This window comes from Dipodomys spectabilis, unplaced genomic scaffold (genome assembly GCF_019054845.1).
Source record: "Dipodomys spectabilis isolate Male_0828 unplaced genomic scaffold, ASM1905484v1 ptg000137l, whole genome shotgun sequence".
Lineage (NCBI taxonomy): Eukaryota > Metazoa > Chordata > Mammalia > Rodentia > Heteromyidae > Dipodomys > Dipodomys spectabilis.
The window spans coordinates 3,684,334-3,698,623 of record NW_024870814.1 but is presented as its reverse complement, the minus strand read 5'-3'; positions in this window follow the sequence as shown (position 1 = coordinate 3,698,623).

The following is a 14,290-nucleotide window of genomic DNA, read 5'->3' as shown; positions in this document are numbered from 1 at the left end:
CCAGATCTTAGCTATGGTAAATAATGCTGCAATAAACATAGTTGTGCTGGTAGCTTTAGTGTGGTCTTGTTTGTAAACATTTGAGTAAATGCCCAAAAATGGGACTGCTGGGTCATAGGGGAGCTCTACGTGGAGTCTTTTGAGGAACCTCCATACTACTTTCCAAGCAGAAAAGGTCAGATAAGGTGATGTTAGGAAAATGAACCCTAAGATATGTATTTTAAATGTTTTTTTTCTTTCATGCATTTGTTTCTAGCAATTATAAGATTATTTCTTTGTTGCTTTGTATGTCCCTCCCCCACAGTATAACCCCTGCTTTCACTGTATTTGATATCGGTATAATTTGTGGAGGGCAAGGGAAAAACAAGTCGTTTAATTAAGGATACAGGTGGACCTGTTGCAACAATGAGAAGTACAAGTTGTCATGTCGAAAACGAACTTTACAACGTGGGGGGCGGGGAAGATTGGGTGGGGGGGTGGGAGGATGGGAAGGGATGGGAAGGGTAAACAAAGGAGGAGGCTACAATGCTTGATAAGAAATGTACTCACTATCTTGCCCATGTAATTGTAACCCCTCTGTACAGTATTTTCACAATAAAAAAATTTAAATTAAATTAAAAAAATGATTAATAGCTGGTGGGTGTTCTGATCCGTTTTGGATTCTAAGATTGGCTGCAAAGTGACTATAAGAAAAAATAGCTCAGGAGTATTATTATGGCTCCTCGTTCCCAGAACCTGGCTGTGGGGCATAGTCACTCTCCCAAAGGTGTGAGAAGTTTACTGAATTAAAAAAATGATAAGTATTATAAAGGTAATGTACAGAGGGATTACAGTTACATAGGTAAGATCATGAGTACCTTTGTTTTTGAGCAGTATTGTCCCCTCCCTTATTTTCACATTCCAAACCCACAACTGTCCTTTGCCCCAATTTGTAAAGTTCATATCAAACATTATTTACCCTTGCTAAGATATGCAATCAACTCAGATGCCCCTCAGCAGATGAATGGATGAGAGAATGTCACGTATATACACAATGAATTCTATACTCCCATCAGAGAGAGTGACACTGCCCCATTTATTCAGACTTGGAAAAATTATTAAGTGAAGCAAGCCAGACACAAAGAAACACAGGCTTCATGGTTTCCCTCATTTGTAATAACTAGAATGTCTAGGAAATTCTTAACAGAAAATCACAAGAGCTCAATAGCTATATAACTATATGAAAGGATGAACTCCAAGAAATGGAAACAAGAGGATTTTTTTCTTTTTTGTGTAGTGTTTGCAGCTCTTTCTATCTTTCCTTCTTTCTCTTTTTTTGATTTCTTCAGTTTATTCCCAGTTGCTACTGTCTTTTATTCCTGTACCCTTTGTCTTGTATATATGTTTATCTAATTTGGGGAAGGGAAGGGGAATCACAGAAATGGTAGGACAAAGAGTGAACCAATCCAACAGTCATATTCACCATACACTATGTTTCTTCATTTTTATCTGAGCTACTAATAGTTGGGACAATTTTGAATATAAACCATCAGTTAACTTTGAATGCTTCTAGAAATATTGTTAAGCTCTCATTTATTATTGCTATTATTTATTATTATTGCTGTTATTTCTTTATCATTAATATTGGTATTAATATTCAACAGAGCTAAATGTGACTGACATCTTTTTTCCTCTTTAAACTGGAATGTTTGCTTGAGTTTAGACTATTTTCATTTTCTTTGCTTGAACTTGACTCTTAATATAACATAATGCTTGTCTAGACAATTTTAAATATTATTATGGTTTGAACATAAACCGTTCCCCTAAAAGCCTTGTGTGTTGTTGAGTGCTTAGTATCCTACTGGAGGAGATTTTGAGAGAAAGGAAATCTCATTAAAGGTTTGTATGATGTATCTATATGCAATGGACTGTTAGGCATTGGTCACTAAAACTATGCCTTTGATCGGTATAATGTAAACCTGGTTCTTTTCTGTATCTGCTTCTTATCACAATGAGATAACCACCATTCCTTTGCTACACCTTCCTGCTACCAGCCTCACCAACTTATAGACAAAATGAATCTTTCCTCCCTTAGTTGATTTTCTTAAGTATTTCACAGTGGTAAACAAAATTGATTAAACAGGGGCTGGGAAGGTTGCTTAGTGGTAGAGTGCTTGCCTTGCATGCATGAGGCCCTGAGTTTGATTCCTCAGCACCACAAAAGCAGAAAAAACCGTAAGTGGGGCTGAGGCTCAAGTGGTGGAGCACTAGTTTATTGCTAAAGTGCTGAGGAACAGCGCCCAAGCTCAGAGTTCAGGCCCGACGACTGACAAAAAAAAAAAAAAAGATTAAATAATCTTCATAAATTAACTTCATCCCAAGTGCTTGATTACTTATGCGTTGGAAAGAATTACCATTCTTACTTTCTCTCTTCTCTCTCCCACCTCTCTCTCTCTATATATATATACTCTATATATAGATACAGATATAGATATAGATATCTATGTAGATAGATATCTCTATATAGAAATACACACACATACATATACATATATGTCTTTGTAATCATTATAAAAATAAGAAAGTGTAGATGAAAAGGCTTCTGTAACTTCTATCAACTGAAACTGCCTTGGGAGTTATGTGGAAAGGATGAGAGAGAAAGTAGATCTTGATCTCCCTGAGGTGAACATGGATTTTGTCTGGAGAGCATGAGTGTGGAGAAGGTGGGAACAATGTTTCAAATTATGGAGAACCAATATGGAAGAGAGAGAGATTAGAAGACTGTGAAAACTTGGAACAATTCAGACCATAACATTGTGTTAAGTAGCTGCTAGAAAATAATGTAACTGCCCAGACATCCAGGAACTTACTGCATCAATCCAGATCACAATGACATGATGGATCTCTGAACCAATTTCATGGTCAAGTAAATTGAAAGTAATTATATTTTCATCAAAAATACTATTAAAGGAATTACTTTTTTGTTTTGCAGTTACTTTGAGCAGAAATGTCACTTGACATGTAAAATTGTTTTTCCAATATTATAATATTTCATTAAAACTATTGATTTTATGATACAGTGTAAAATTTTCATGTGTTTGGTCTAAAGCGTGATAACAACATATGAGTTGCAAGTATTTCTCATATCTAGAATAGTGTTAGCTCATAAAAGTAACCATGCAGAGAAATATAAACTGTGAACCAAAGCAGGTCAAAACAATAATTGCTCCATGACCAATTTAAATAATGTTCAAAAACATTAAAACTGTCAGACTAAAAAAATGACAAGATTTTAAAGTTACCTATAATTAGCATACTCTAGCTTCCAAAGTATAACAAACCATTAAAAGAAAATGTTATAATTCTTCCTCCAAAGTATTCTAGAATCTGTTTCAATCATGATTAGTTTTTTTTTTCTTTTTTTTTTTTTGGTTGTGGGGACTGAACTCTGGGTCTGGGCGCTGTCCCTGAGCTATTCAGCTCAAGGCTAAAACTCTAACACTAGAGCCACACCACCACTTCCGGCTTTTTCTGAGTATGTGGTGCTGAGGAATTGAACCCAGGGCCTCATGCGTGCAAGGCAAGCACTCTACCACTGAGCCACCTTCCGCTAGCTCCTTAATCATGATTACTTTTATCTTTTCATGAAATGTCAGATGTAGAGCCAACACCAATTTCATGCCATGGTCTGATGCTTCTTTCAAAGGCTGGATCAGCTTCTGACATTTTATCTTGCATGCTTCCCTTATCGAGAACTGTCTTCAAGATTTCTTTTAATATGAAAATTGAAAGGCTTTGTCTTGATTTTTGTTTCTTGTGAGCAAGTCTGGCAAAAGGAAGTCCTGACAGTTACCTGGGTTTGGAGGTGGGTCTAAGGATTGTCTAAGGATTAGGATGGCATCTCAAAAAGGATTAAATCCTCAGATAGGAAGTGACATTTTAAGTCTCTAACTCCCTTTTCTTTCACTGGGGAACGTTAGATCTTTCTCTCTTTCTTCCATTTCTCCTGACTTTTAACTTTGTTACACTAAAATAAATCCTGCTAAGAGTGACTATTCAGCAGCCCAATTCAGCACCAATTTGGTGACATCTTTATTGTGTTTGTCATACTCAAACACACATCACTGCATTTAAGCTCATCTGTTCTAAATTCTGCCTGTGTAGCCACAGTTTTCACAGTAAAATCAATGTCAAGGTCTTCATACACAGCTACTTTATTTGGGGGGGGGGGGGTCTGGTAGTGGGGCCTGAACTCTGGGCCTGGGCGCTGTCCCTCAGCTCTTCAGCTCAAGGCTAGCACTCTACCACAATGAGCCACAGCACCACTTCCTGCTTTTTTCCCCCTGCTTATGTGGTGCTGAGGAATCAAACCCAGGGCCTCATGCATGCAAGGCAAGCGCTCTACCACTGAGCCACCTTCCCAGCCCCACAGCTACTTTTTTTACAATAGTTGTATTATTTGATGAAATTTTACTTAAATGTGATCACCTCTCTTCTTTGCTGCACTATTATTTTTCTTGTCCTATTTCATATCTGATGCTCAATTTCTGTACACTGGCATATGGAGTTTTAAGTACACAAAGGCAATACAAATATATGACTTGTCTGTGTATAACTTGGGTATCATCTGTATAGGACTCAAAATTTGTGAACATAAGGTTCCTGTGTTTTGTATGTGATCTGGAAATAAGAGCTTGCAGCAAACATTTTACTTTGTTTACTTCCAGTGCCTATAAACTGATATGTAAAAATTGACATGTGATGTTGTTCAAACAGTAATAACTGATATAAACACATGTTTTGAAAAAGATACCATTGTATAAGCATTGGAGCTCATCTTAATGAGCCATTTTTTTGCCACCACTTTTACTGCAAGTAGAACCTCTACACAGCATCCTAAATGATCACAAAATATTTGTCATCTGTAATTTAGATAGCTAATTATTATCTATTGCTAAGAATCTCATAATTTTGGAAATAGATATGAGACACATAATCATGATTATTAAACCATCTTCTAAGGGATAATTTTTACAAGGGAAAATGGATATTTAAATGAGGATGATATAAAAATATCTGCCTCCTACTTTGTCAATTTTGTAATAAGAATTATTTGTTTATTAGTCAAATCTAAGATTCCAAACCAGTTGGGGTTTGTACATTCTTAGCAATTCAGAATAATCATCCTAGAGCCTTGGGGAAGGATTCATTGCTCATTTGTATTAAGAGCCAGCATACTACTGGCCAGAAAAGTTATTCAAGATGACCTTTGAAGCTTTTTCCCATATCAGGAGTGTTAGAATTGCCTCATTTTATTCTATCTGAATCCATGCTTTGAATCCATGCCGATGAATGATTCTAACACTACTGAAACCCATTGTGGTCAAGGAAAGGATTGATTGTACAGTGAGATTATTTTTGTCGGAAATAATAATGTTTCTCTCTTCAGCTTGCAATTGGATCTACTTCTAATTGTTGACAGGGAAAGACCATTTCTGTCTTTACCTCTTTTTTTTGTATGTTTTTTATTGTAAAGATGCTGTACAGAGGAGTTACAGTTACATGAGCAAGGTAATGAGTACATTTCCTACTGAGCATTGTTGTCTCCTCCTTTTTTTTCCCCTACCATCCCTTCCCTCCCACTTCCACAATTACCCCCGTCCCCGAAGTTGTAAAGTTCGTTTTCAACATAGTGTTTTGTACATCTCATTGTTACAGTGGGTCAACCTGTATCATTATTTAGGCATTTAGTCTTTTCCCTTCCCCTCCTCAAATTAGATAAGTGTATATAGAAGATGTAGGGCACCGACATGAAATTTTTTGTTGTTGTTGTTGCTTTGCATGTCTTTACCTTTTGTTTCCAAGTGTGAGGTGTGCTTGGACACACAGGATTAGTAAGGTTGCCAACTAGAATTGCCTCACAAACAATGCTTTGTAGTTCTGCCATGCACTGTTCTTGGCTTGATTTTTGTAGTTTTCCTGCTGCTTATATAATAGTAGAGTCTCATTCTTAGCATATTTTGTGTACTAGTCTCTCTGTCATGTATTGAGGAAGTGCCTGGTGGGATGCACAGAAATTCTATGTAATGCTTTTCTCTCCCAAATGGACAGGATATAATATTTTACACTTAATTCCATATTGTATGTAAAACACTTTAAAATACTCCATTATTTAGTTTAAAAAATGATCAGAGACCATTGTAGCATTTTAGTAAACTCTGGCTGTAAGATTATATTGCATTTTTTTATAATCAGATTGTTTGGATTGGATATGCCATACAGCTTGAAATATCACCATTATGCAAATTAACTTCTCTAAAGAAGAATAAGAAAATTTGGACAGAAGACTGAGGTAATGGCTTTCTCTGAGATAATAAATGGCCATTAAACACTAGTCTATTAAATGTGTTAATATCTACAAAGATTTTTAAAGTGTGGTAAAAATATTTAAATAAAATGAGAAGTAATCATACACTGAACTTTCAAGAAGATTGATTTCAAGATCTGTAGGGGCGAAAAAGCAGGTGTCAACGACCATTTAAAATTCATGTCATTGTGAGACAGTGACTGGTCAGGAAGCGAACTGATATAGAAGGTAGAAAATGGGAAGAATTTTGCAGAGTTTGAAAAGGAAAGATTTATTTCCCTTAATAGCTGTAAACAGAAGACTGAATATGGGCAGCAATCCAGGCCACAGCACCAATAGACAAAGGCAGCGCTCAGCATTTTGAACCATCACCAGGAGTCCTGAGAAGCACCTTAGGATGTGGAGTGGAAAATGAGCTTCATAGGGAGTCATTGCTGGCACTTTTGTCATTTTACATCTGCCATACACAGGAATTTGGAAATTTGAAGCGTTCATAGATGAGAGAAGTGGCTGGAATTACAGGTATGCATTACCACACCAGCTCTGAATGAACACTTTCTGTTATATTTATCTCTGTATATTTATATTTATCCATATGCTTACCAAGTTTGTACTACTGTTAGATATGCATAGGTTTAAAGAATTTTTAAATAAGTATGAATTCCTATTTTATTCTTTAAATATTCTCTTTTAAGTAGGTGTACAGAAGAGTTGCCATTTAACAAAGCAAATTGTTTTCCAATATATTTTTATTTATGTCAACTCTTTCAACATTCTCGCCAATCCTTCCCCTACAGACCCCTTCCTTCACTTCTCTTAATTCTGTAGGATATAAATTGAATTCTTGACTACATTCTCCCCCTCTTCTCCTCTTCATTGGTCTACCCCAATCCTCTTGACCCCACACCACCTTTTTTAAGTACCCACTTCCTGGTATTTCTTTTGCTGATCTTTGAGTTTGCCTTCCTCACACTATTTGAGTTCTCCCTTGAATCTAACATATTTCACTTAATACATTTGTATATGCTTGCATACCAACCAACACATTTACTTACAAATTTATAAGCTAGTTATAGCTTTCACCTAGGAAGGAAACCTGCAACCTTTGTCATTCTGGGTCTGACTTACTCCGCTTAACCTGATTTTTTTCCAGGTCTTTCCATTTCTTTAAAAAATAAAACATATAAGTTTTCTATTTGATAAATGTAACACACGATTGCACATTTTCATGATTTAAATGTGTATTGTATGCACATTTTACTAGATCATGTTATCACATTCAAAAACTTTAATGATAAAGAGAAATATTTACTTCCACATCTAACATCTTCCAGTTTATCCTGCATCAATTTACATAAGACCCTTTGATAATCCCAGCAGCTTTAAATATATGCTCATGTATGTAAATTCATCATCTTTTATGTGAACAAATCAGGGCATTCTATTTACAATATTACTTTCACATTAAAATTTTAGATTATTGTAATTAAACAGAAAGAGCTAATTTTCAATGAGAAATTTTATATATGTAATAGATGGTATAAATATGCCATCTAGGCTACACATAATCGTGTGTAGCATGCAGTTGTTTTTGTCACTACGGCAAAGCTTAAATCAGGACTGTACCTTCACTTTGATTACCTATATATTTGTAAGAAAATCTTTCATTTTGTAATCTTCTAGGTCCTACCCTCCTGAGGATTTCATATGGAATACACCAGCTTCTAGCTTAGTATTTTAGATTTTTATAGGTTTAACAGGACTCCATATATACATTGAGTCATTTATACTTCTATAATAGCTCGAGTGCTGCTGCTAGTGGCAAAGGAACTCTCTTGGGGGTTATTGTTTCCTAAAGTCATTTATATCAGAGGGTTTTCTTTTTAGTCAATGTGCTAACTGGATAAACTTAGAGTCCTATTCTATATTTTTGCTTCTAATTATCTGATCATCATTCATGTACTAAAGAACCAGTTTTTTTTTAACATTCACCACTGTCTTATATACTTGCCTAATTTTCTACTGTTAGATTATCTATTATTTTCAATTATGTACATAATCAACATTGACAACACTTTTTCCTCTTAATAATTATTTCTACTTACATCTAAAAATTATTGTTGACTCTGCACAGGTGTCTAATGCCTATATTCCTAGTTACTTAAGAGGCATACATCAGAGGTCTGGGGTTCAAAGCCAGACTGGGCAGGAAAGACCTTGAGATTCATTATCTCTAGTTAACAACCAAGAAAGCCAAGGATGGAACTGTAACTCAAGTGATAGTGCAATAGCCTTGAGCAAAAAAAAGCTAGTGACAATGCCCATACCCTGAAAGCAAGCCCCAGAATCTGCACACCCACAGAAAAATAATTCTTGGCAAATTTTAAAATTTACAAACGGTCCACTTTATAAACAAAACTATGCAGATCATACATTTTCACAGATTTGTTTTGTGCCTAGGAAAATATCAAAGATTTTTCATAGTAGTGTAAGATTTAAATTTCTATCTTTTCTTTTCACAGCTCATTAAAATAGACTCAATGAAGGCTAAACAAATGGGAAGGACATTTGCATATTCAAGCATCTTAATAACTTCTTGAGGGCTGGAATCAGAAAAATGAGGATGATTCAACAGCAGAGAAACATGCTAATAATTTTAGGAGTAGAACCCCAAAATGTCTGAGGGGTAGAAGGCTCAGTCACTCAGAACTGTTATACCTGGCAACAAAGGTACATATTTTTTACCTAAAGTCAGCCATGAGGAAAGACAGCTCATTCCCAAAGAATTTAAAGTGGAAGGGTTCTGAACGCAAGTGTCTGAGCCTCAGTCCAACCAAGGTGTGCTGTCTAAATAGGACAGCTGTGTGATTGTTTGGTATTCTGAACAACACTCAGTGCTCCTAGGCTGTTTCCCAGGTTGTGCTTTTAGAATTCTGGTGTCCAGGAGAGAAATTTTAGAGAGGAGACTAGGGAGATTTTATATATATATACATGTATATGTATATGTATATGTATATGTATGTATGTATGTATCAGGCCTACAAAGACAAACGATATGGAAGCAAGATTTAGCTTCTGAAACTATAATAAGTAAACTGGGTGGTATGCAAGTCATACAACTGTAGTAGAAAATATGGTGAAGATAAGAGACAGCTCAATTAGTGTAAGTTATTAGAAAGGCAATGTCAAAGATCAACAAAATAAACACCAGGAAACACGTACTTGAAAGGGATGGGGTGGGGCAGAAAGGATGGGGTAGACAAATGAAGAAAGAGAATGAAGTTAAGGAATTCTAGGCCTCCATCAGAAAAAAAAATGACATTTCCCCATTTGTTAGGAAATGGAAAGACTTGGAAAAAATTATATTAAGTGAAGTAAGCCAGGCTCAAAGAAACATAGGTCCCATGGTTTCCCTTCTTTGCAATGAGTAGTATATGTCTGAGACAAGCAGAAACTGTCAGATAAGTTGATGTTAGGTGAAATGAACCCCAAGATAAGGACCCAAATGGTTTTTCTTTCTTTTATTGTTTCTAACATATTTATAAGATGGTTTCTTTGTTGCTTTGTATGTCCCTCCCCCACGGTATAACCCCTGCTTTCACTGTAGTTGATGTCGGTATAAGTTGTGGAGGGGAACGGCAAAAAACATCGCTTAAATAGGGATACAGGTGGACCCATTGCAACAATGAGATGTACAAGTCGTTATGTCAAAAAACAAGGGGGGGAGATGGGAAGGGATGGCAAGGGGAAACAAAGGAGGAGGCTAAAATGCTTGATAAGAAATGCACTCATTACTTTGCCCATGTAATTGTAACCCCTCTGTATGATATTTTCACAATAAATTTTTTAAAAAATTTAACATATATCCTACAAAATTAAGAAGAGTGAGTGAAGGGGTGGGTTGGGGAGGGATGGGTAATTATTTTGAAAGAGGTAACACTGATCAAGGTGCATTGTATCCATAAACTGATTGGTGAAATTGCAACTCATTTTCACAACTACTTAAATACAATACAATATTTTAATAGTTGTACAAAAGAGTTTTATTTCAACAAGTCAGGTTATGAGTAAAACCCATCTTGATCAATGTTACCTCTTCCACCCTTCTGATTCCCAAACACATACATAACCTCAAGTTATAAAGTTTTATTTTTTTCAAATGCATATTGTTTTCCCAACCCTTTCTCTCTCTGTTCATCTGTTTCCCTCCACCTCTACCTGACCAAACACATTTCAACTTCCAAGTATTATTTGGTTAAACTTTTGTTTAGTTGTTCAATTTGTTACAGCATTAGAATTCTCCACTGAGTACACCATCCGTTAGCCTGTGTATGTGATTTTATATCATTAAGAATTTTAGATATAACATCTACAAATGAGTGAAAATATGCTGTTTATCTCTCTGAGCCTGAGTAACTTCCTATAACATAATTTTCTAAGTCTGTTCATAATATTGTTCATGACATAATATCGTTCTTCCTGATAGATAAGTACAATTTCAACTATATATGATATAGATATATATACACATATGACATATATACACATGTATATGAGATGGAGACCTATATGCATATATGATATATACTTATAAATAACATATTTGTTACATGTGTGTAAATATGATTTAACTGAGATTACAAGTATAGAAAAGGAGTTAACAGTACAATGAGCAAAGAATTAAAGAGACAATATACTCTAAAAATTAGACTTTGTATGGAATAACACAATAGATGGGAATACAGGCATACTATTTAAAAGTATAGAATAAGGCATATAAGCATACTATTTTAAAATGTCTAAATACAAATGAGCATATGATCTACTAAAATTTGTTTTAAATATTTTATTAATAAAGTATTGATTTGATGAGATAACTGAATAATTCATTTCTTTGAGCTGAACTATATTGTTTTATGTTTTCACTAGAAGACTTTTAAATTGAATCAGAGATTTGCTATGTTGTTTAGGCTGGCCTTAAACTCAGGAACATCTACCACTTTACAACCACACCAAATACATGCTTTCTTTTTAAAAATATTTATGTATTTAATCAATGCAAATCCTTTTACATTGAAAAAACTGAAAGAACTAATTTCTCTTTTAAATTCCAAAAACAAAGAATCTGTTTTAAGCTGTATATGTTATGGAATTCTTATGTCAGGTATAGTAACTATAGCTCATCATAATGTATTGTGTATTTGCAAGATGCAAAGCAGAAAAGTGTAAGTTTGGGAAATAATTAATTTGATGAGTAGTTTAATTGTAATCATCACACATGTGTATGTCCCTGAGTATATATTTATGTGCATATGCAAATTTATTGCACCTGCATATTTTTAAATAATGCAAATATATTCATATGTTCAAATGTGTGTATATAAATATATTGCTCTTGTGTATGCACACCAAGTATACATGTGTACATGTATACATGCATATGCATGTGAGTATATGCAAAATATTTATATGCATATGTAAACATATTGGCAAGTGAGTATGCATTTTATATTAATGAAATATGTTAACTTACATGTGAATATATATTTGTATATGTCCAATATATTTAAGTGCACATACATATATATTTAAATGTGCATAAATGCATTAAATGTACACATGCACACATTTTCATTTGTATATACATATGCATGTAGTCATGTGTATGTTTATATATTTATAATCACATATATAAATATACTTACATATTCATACATAACTGTATTTAATTGTGTGTTGTATCTATATATGTACAATATGAAATATTTGCCTATATAAATATTTGCAAGTGAGTATGTATATATGTGTATGTAGTGTTTGTCTAATTTGCACATCTATTATATCTGACTTTGGATAAATGAAGCTAACAAAAATGAAAATTCAAAAGAAATCAACCATAATTACTATGCTGCACATTACACCAATCAGTCCTGTATTATTATCTTTGTGATTATTATTGTGTCAAAATATGCCTCCTCAAAGCAAATGGTGTTCCCCAAACCTCTTAATTTAAATGAGATATGTTGAACAGTGGCATGTTTTTAGTGGAAATTGGGAGAATTTATGAGAAAATAATGAAACAAGAATACACAGTATTTGAGATAATACACATGAAATAAGATGTAATTTTTGATCAATATTAATGTTCAGCACTAATTCTGTGATATGATCATAGCCTATTTCATGTTGTTTCAAGTGTTGAGACTGTTCAAGACAGATATAAACCTGAGTAGTTTTAGTCAATGGAACTGTACATGTTCATAATTTCCCCTCACTTGAAGGGTCAATATTAAAGGGCTATTGTTCATTAAATTTCTATATTTTGTAAATTATAGCTTCATAAACCAAGAAAACTACCATGGACAAATGACTTAATCACATAAATATAATCACATAATCACATAAACACTATCTATCTATCCATCCATCTATTTATTATCCATAGATCTATTTATTTATTGTAATATACTGGAGTTGGTACGCAGGGCCTCACATTTGTAAATTGGGTGCTTTTGTACTTATGACATTCTCCATGCTCTTTTTTTTTTGTTATTTTCCAGATAACATTTCACTTTATGCTCAGGCTAGTCTAGACTGTCATGATCCTTCTGTTTGTGTTAACCTCTGATGTGGGTGTGGCAGACCTGTGCCCTTTTGTCAGGCTAAGCAAAACTGAGAGATGGAGACTTCTGAACTTTTTCCTGGGCTGGCCTTCAACTGAAATTCTGTTGACTTTCCCTACCAAATAGCCAGTATTACACACTTGAAACATATCTAGCTAAATTCCTATTTTATAAAACATTCCTTTCTTTCCCCAACAGTTTGTGATAGTCTATTATTTCATTTTCAAAATAATCATTGGAATAAGTGTGTCATTATGACCTTTATTTTACATGGGGAGATGAAATACAAAGTAGTTATACATCTTCCCAAGGTAACACAAATATGAAGTAGGAGAGTTGAAATTTTAGTCTAGACAGGATAGGTCCTTATATCTGTACTCTCAGCATATTGAAGTCTTACTGTCAAAGGACCCCATGTTCAGAATTTTTCTCTGAATAGGAAATCTCTCAAGAAGTAATATAGACAGAAAAATAGGCAAAATTGGAACATGAGGCATTCTATACCCTTAATTTTTTTTTTACTGCATTGATCTTTCAATGCCAGGATGAAATTACTGCTAAGATTTGTCTTCTATTCCCAGCTCAGCAGTTCTCCCATTTAAGTTCCTCTCTTTTGGCAGGTAGACAAGGTCACCACATAAACAATCACCTGGATTTTTTAAGCTAGCCTCCTGACCAGAGGAGTCAGTGATATTTGCGGCTTTTTAATTATACACACAAGCCCCTTTCATCTTGCATAAGGATGAGCAATAAAATCAAATGCACATTCTTTCCTCTAGGTAGCTATTTAGAATACAAAGCACTTGTATTATGTGTTAATCAGCACATCTATATTTCAGTGGGGTCTATATGGCCAGGAGATGTTGGAGTTCACTTACTCTATTATAATGAATTTATAGTCCTGAAGAATCCACAAAAGGGCTAGAAATGTTTGCTATTGTGCTCTTTTTAAAAACAATATATTGCCTAAGGTTGCAGAAGTGCTGACTGTTGGGGAACCAAAGTGGATTATAAGGAAGCAAATAGCATGACATAAAGTTATATTAAAATAACTTTTAAGAATTTGATTATGAGACACGGAAGCCAAGAATCAAAGATGAAGAAACCAGTACTTGTAAATGAGGCCTTCCTGGCAAGACTTAAGAATATGTTGGCTCTGAGACAAAGAAGTTAAACATAAATTATATTTTCACTTGGTGCTCAGAGAGCACACAGCAAGCAAAGATTGAGAGAAATGTATGTAAGTCTAACATCATAATCTGAGTAGAACAATTATTGCTTGGTTTGCTTTCCAAAATTTTCATATTTTCCCATTTATTTT